This window comes from Rhinoraja longicauda, chromosome 25, assembly GCF_053455715.1.
Source record: "Rhinoraja longicauda isolate Sanriku21f chromosome 25, sRhiLon1.1, whole genome shotgun sequence".
Classification (NCBI taxonomy): Eukaryota; Metazoa; Chordata; class Chondrichthyes; order Rajiformes; family Arhynchobatidae; genus Rhinoraja; species Rhinoraja longicauda.
Genome location: NC_135977.1, coordinates 1,681,429 through 1,688,265, shown reverse-complemented (window position 1 = coordinate 1,688,265; position 6,837 = coordinate 1,681,429).

Here is a 6,837-nt window from a genome sequence, read left to right as displayed (position 1 = left end):
CAGAGTAGGGAAATCATGAAGATAGGTTTAAGTTGTGGGGGGAAAGATTGAACAGATTTAAGATTTAATGGAAGATTAAAAATTTAAAGATTTTTAGACTTTTAGCAACAAAAGCTTTTCACTGTACCTCGGTACATGTAACGATAAACTAAACTAACTAGTGACTAAAGATTTAATAGGAACCTGAACATTTGTGTGAACATTTTCACACAAAGGGTGGTGGGTGTATGGAACGAGCTGCCAGAAGAGGTAGTTGAGGCTGGTACTATCACAACGTTTAAGAAACATTTGGACAAGTACATGGATAGGATAGGTTTGGAAGGATAAGGGCCAAACGCAGGCAGGTGGGACTAGTGTAGATGGGGTATGTTGGGCGGTGTGGGCAAGTTGGGCTGAAGGGCCCGTTTCCATGCTGCAAGACTCTAAATAAAAGGTTTTACTGGATTAGAGGTCCTATACATATATTTTAGAAACAAGGAATTGTAGAAGCAGGAACCGGGTACTATTTTAGATGATCAGCCATGATCATATTGAATGGCGGTGCTGGCACGAAGGGCCGAATGGCCTACTCCTGCACCTATTTTCTATGTTTCTATGTTACTATCCACCCATCACTTGCCAGGCTTTGTCCCGACACCATGCTCTCTATTCTAGTTTCTTAATCCAACAGTCTGAAGAAGGGTCCCGACCCAAAACGTCGCCTGTCCATTCCCTCCACAGACGCTGCCTGACCCGCTGAGTTCCTCCAGCTCTTTTGTGATTCGCTTTGTGTATCCGGTCACTTCCAACCCACACTGGAATTTAGAAGGATGAGAGGAGATATTATCGAAACATAAGATTATTAAGGGGTTGGACACGTTAGAGGCAGGAAACATGTTCCCAATGTTGGGGGAGTCCAGGACAAGGGGCCACAGTTTAAGAATAAGGGGTAGGCCATTTAGAATTGAGATGAGGAAAAACTTTTTCAGTCAGAGAGTTGTGAATCTGTGGAATTCTCTGCCTCAGAAGGCAGTGGAGGCCAATTCTCTGAATGCATTCAAGAGAGAGCTAGATAGAGCTCTTAAGGATAGCGGAGTCAGGGGGTATGGGGAGAAGGCAGGAACGGGGTACTGATTGAGAATGATCAGCCATGATCACATTGAATGGCGGTGCTGGCTGGAAGGGCCGAATGGCCTCCTCCTGCACCTACTGTCTATTGTCTATAAACACAATGACCGCGAAAACGCAGACACACAAAGTCTGTTGCCACCATTAATCAGGGAATGGTTTAATAACAGCTTTTTTTACCTACCAGCTTGGTTGTACATTGCCAATTAATTGCATGACTGAAACATTACAGACAGCGAGAAATTGATGTTCAACATAATACCTTCGATCTGAGATACAGCAGCAATCGTTCACACCCCAAGCTGATAACGCGGGCGGGATTGTTGATGTTTGATGGTTGCAGTCTTCGTTCGGTGTAACAATTAATGTAATGTAACCATGCCACAAATATCCTTTGCCACAATCCAATGTGGCACCGACGCCTCGCAATGAAGTAACATCATTTTCATAACAAATTGCAAAGTGAACCATCAACAAAGTGTGAGCCGACCACCTCCTAGGGGCTAGCCCAAGCGAATGGGCAGCAGAGTAAGTGACCTCTGTGTAAAGCACTGCAGACTGTGGCTGTCTGAGTGAGCTCCTCGCTCTGAACCGTTCACGGATCTGCTCCGCGCAAGATGGTTTTGTTTTGTGTGTGGTGTCGCGGACTCAATAAAGAGCGAACAGCAGACAGACCTAATGTTGGCACTACTTTCCAGAGACCAGCTATCGATGGCTCTCACCTTTAGCCGGGCAAACCATCGGCAGCCAAGGCTGGCAGGCGTTTAGTTTGTAAATACATTTGCAGAATGTTGCAAACTTGAGGTTTCATTTGTAAACAAACTTGGGTTAAGGTCGCGGATTGTACCGTGGTGCTCTAACTCACTCACTCATTCATTTATATCCACAGGAAGGAACTGCAGGTGCTGGTTTACACCGAAGATAGATAGACACAAAACGCTGGAGTAACTCGGCGGGTCAGGCAGCATTATAATGATACTGGACCCAAATCTCTCCCACATTGGTGCAGCACTCTCTCCCCCCCCCCCCCCCCCACCTCCCCCCTCTCCCCCTCCCCCCTCCCCCCCCCTCTCCCCCCTCTCCCCCCCCCCACCTCCCCCACCTCCCCCCTCTCCCCCCCCACCTCCCCCCTCTCCCCCCCCACCTCCCCCCTCTCCCCCCTCACCTCCCTCCCCCCCTCACCTCCCTCCCCTCTCTCCCCTCCCTCCCCTCTCTCCCCTCCCCCCCTCTCCCCCTCCACAATCCCCCCTCCACACTCCCCCCTCCTCCCCTCTCTCCCTCCCCTCCCCCTCCCCTCCCCCCTCTCCCCCCCCTCCCCCCTCCCTCCCCCCCCTCCCCTCTACTCCCCCTCCTCCCCGACTTTGAGTAAGGTGGGCCTAAAATTGTCACGCTATCGTGAACTCAGGTTCGATCCTGACTACGGGCGCCGTCTGTACGGAGTTTGTACGTTCTCCCCGTGACCTGCGTGGGTTTTCTCCGAGATCTTCGGTTTCCTCCCACACTCCAAAGACGTACAGGTATGTAGGTTAATTGGCTGGGTAAATGTAAAAATTGTCCCTAGTGGGTGTAGGATAGTGTTAATGTACGGGGATCACTGGGCGGCACGGACTTGGAGGGCCGAAAAGGCCTGTTTCCGGCTGCAGATATATGATATGATATGATATGAATATAATTAAACATGCTCGAGGGAAAGGTCTCAGCATCACCTGTCCATGTTCTCCAGAGAGGCTGAGTTTGTACATTCACCCCGTGACTGTGTGGGTTTTCTCTGGGTGCTTCGGTTTCCTCCCACACTCCAAAGACGTGCGGGTTTGCAGGTTAATCGGCAACCTCCAGCCTTGAGCAAGGGCCAGTAGACGTTGAAACGTTTGCTTTTTTTTTCCATAGTTGTGACCAGAATGCTGAGAGATTTCAGCTTTCTTCTGTTTTCCTTTCAGTTTAACAACGATTACTTCTTCTAATTACCATTGTTAATTGGCCAGCTCGGCACACTGCTGGAATGGATTAAAATGTCTCAAATCTCGTAAAATTTCATTCCCTTGTGTTCTTGCTCCTCCCCATCTGCATTAAAGCTCCTGGCTAATTTTTGATCCACGTCTTCTGTTAGTGAATGTTCTAATAGCTGTTGCATGATTTATAGTCGAGTTGCCTTCTGATGTAGATTAGAACTTAAACCAATTAATAAGAGCTTTCTTCTCCAATTGAAGACAATGCGTGAATTGGCATTAATATCTCAGCCAGCTGTGTGTGGTTGGGAGTTTTCTTCAGTTTTGAAGACAGTGAGGAGTAAAATCAGAGACACAAGGAACTGCAGAGCATGGAATCTAGAGCACTGCACTCTCCAGAGATTTTTTTTACAGATACAGCGCAGAAACAGGCCCTTCGGCCCACCAAGTCCGCGCCGCCCAGCGATCCCCGCACATTAACACTATCCTACACACACTAGGGACAATTTTTACATTTACCCACTCAATCAACCTACATACCTGTACGTCTTTGGAGTGTGGGAGGAAACCGAAGATCTCGGAGAAAACCCACGCAGGTCACGGGGAGAACGTACAAACTCCGTACAGACGGCGCCCATAGTCAGGATCGAACCTGAGTGTCCGGCGCTGCATTCGCTGTAAGGCGGCAACTCTACCGCTGCACCACCGTGCCGCCCTGCCTGTCCTGCTGAGTTACTCCAGCATTTAGTGTCTTGATTTAAACCAGCATTTGCAGTTCTTTCCTACACAAAGTGCTGGGGGAACTCAGCGGGTCAGATGGCATCTGTGGAGAGAATGGAGAGGCGATGTTTTGGGTCGGGACCCTTCTTCAGACTAAAAACAGCATCTGCAGTAGTGCTGGTTTGCCTTTCGGCCAAACTTGTCCGTGCCAACCATGATAGTATTCTGGGCGAGTCCCCATTTGCCCACAAACAAAGAACACAAAGTGCTGGAGTAACTCAGTGGGTCAGGCAGCATCTCTGGAGAACATGGATAGGTAACGTTTAGCGTTGGGACCTTTCTTCCGGTCTGAAGAAGGGACCAGACCTGAAAAGACCCATCGATCACCTGTTCACACTAGTTCGATGTTATCCCACTTTCTCATCACTCCCACTGGACTTCCCTGAACGATATCTCGTGAACCAGATGGGTCATTAACCACAATCCACTCATTTCATGCTCACATTCCTGAAACTGTATTTTATTACAGATGCTGTTCATTGCTTGAATTTAAATTCCACAGCTGCCAGAGTTGGATTTAACTCAGTATCAATAGTCCAAGTCCCTCGATACTGTTTCTCGAACTTAACCAAATGCTACCACACCCATACATGTAATGGATACTGCTGAACTAAATATTTCAAACATTTTTTGTATTTACTTCAGATTTGGTGTTGAAAAGGGTTTTAAATCGGCACATGAATACGCAGGGAATGGGGGGATATGGATCATGTGCAGGCAGAGGAGATTAGTTTAACGTGCATCATGTTAGGCTTGGACATTCTGGGCCGAAGGGCCTGTTCCTGTGCTGTACTGGTCTGTGTTCTATGTTTTGTATGTCGTCAGCTTGAAACCGGCACCACCAGCTTCTTTCCTTTTGTTATCGGTCCTTCCAGAAGCTAGAAACAATGACCTGCAGGTGCTGGTTTACCAAGGAAAGACACAAAGTGCAGGAGCAACTCAGCAGGGCAGGCGGCATTCCCTGGACAACATGGATAGTTTTGGGTCGGGGGCCCTTCTTCAGACTGATTGCAGGAGTGAGGGGGGGGGAGGCTAGAAGAGAGGAGGGGCAGGACAAAGCCTGGCAGGTGATGGATGAACACAGGTGGGGGGGGGGGGGTTTGATAGGCAGATTGTCCGGGCAAAGCTCAAAAAGAGAGGTGGGGATGGGATGAAGCTTAGCAAGTAATAGGTGAAAACTGGTGAGGGAGATGTAGAAACAAGGAACTGCAAATGCAGGTTGACAAGACACAGAGTGCTGGAATAACTCAGTAGGTCAGGCATCATCTCTGGAGAATGTGAGTAGGTGACATTTAGGGTCATTTGAAGAAGGGTCCCGACCTGAAACGTTGCCTATCCATGTTCTCCTGCGATGTTTGTGGAAGGAACTGCAGATGCTGGTTTAAATCGAAGATATAGATACAAAAAGACTGAGAAGAAGGGTCTCGACCCGAAACATCACTCATACCTTCTCTCCAGAGATGCTGCCTGACCTGCTGTCATTCTGTGTCTATCTTCGGTGCATAGCAGTATCTGCAGTTCCTTTCTACACACCTAGTGTGTAGGGAGTGGATGAGAAAGTGGGATAACATAGAACTAGTGTGAACGTGTGATCGAGGGTTAGCGTAGACTCAGTGGGCTGAAGGGCCTGTTTCCATGCTGTATCTCTAAACTCGACTAAACGAAAAGTGAAATGAGGGACATGGGGATTGAGTGTACAGTGGAGGGGAGATGAGCAGGGAGACTGTTTTTCCTTGGGTACAGAGGGGTGTAATTGCAAACCCGCTGTATGTATAAGTTGAGGTGCTGGGTGTTCACTGGATGCTGCAGAGTTCTGTAGGGTTTGTATGTGTTCAGCAGTTCAGCATTTCTGCCAAAATATCCATTAGATAATCCTTTCAATACAGTGCATTCAGGTTAATTACCGGCTAAATGTACTTGAAGGTTTCATTTACAACGCCCTTCCAATGCATCTGCTATAAATCTGATTGACTGGGAAAGGAAATTAAAAAAAGAATGAAATTAAGTTTATCCATGGTTTGTAATGAAGCCTCAGAGATTTCCATTTGCATTTAAATTGTTCGATAAAAAGCACTGCACAATGAATTTTCTACATGTTCGGGAGAGGACTTGCAGCAGAAAACATTGGTTAGTGTTCTGTGTATGAAAATGGCACATTGTTCTGCACTTTGCACATCCACTTTATTACATAACAAAACACCTAGTGTGTAATTCAATTAGTTCAACATTAGCATTTCACTCCAGCTACTCAATAGAAGCAGAAAAAATACATCCCACACATGCACTCTGTGCGATACCTGGTCATGGAAATCAATTACTAGAAGGTTAATTCACAGCTCGGTTGTGTTGCGGGCAGATGGGGACTCGAGACCGTACCCACCTCTCCTAACAACTCCCTCCAAACTCCCCATGATCTGCAAAGTGCAGGTCAGAATGGCTTGTTGTTAGATTCATTCTGGTTCAGAAGAAAGATCTGTTAAGGAGGGCAGATTATGGGAAGAGAGGAGGGAACACTAATTATTTAATATGCTTACCGAACTGGGTCAGATTCCAAGCCTGACCTTTACACATTTACGCTGCAGTCACAATAGATCTGAGAACTGGGCTTTGAAAGCTGTGATGTGTCCTTATTGAAAGCCAGCCTTCCTTTAAGCATCAGTAATAGGAATTAAATAAACAAGCAAATCTGTTCCAAGTGATCTCTAGCTCCTTTTAGCAGATGCTTTTGACACTTTATAGATAAAGGGGAAATGAAAAAAAGATGTATATGATGTTTTAGTTCCCTTTCATGGTTTATTGCTTTAATATACTTGTCTTGGTTCTGTTTGAGTATGCTTTTGTGCAGAGCTTTGGGAGATTCCTCTGTGTTAGAGGCATAAGAATGAAAGAATCTGGATCTACAGCTTCTTTCCTGTCCTCGGGACATCCCAAACCACTGTAAAGGCAACGAAACACTCCGCTAGTGTAATTGTGGTTGTAATATAGGAAATATGACAGCTAATCT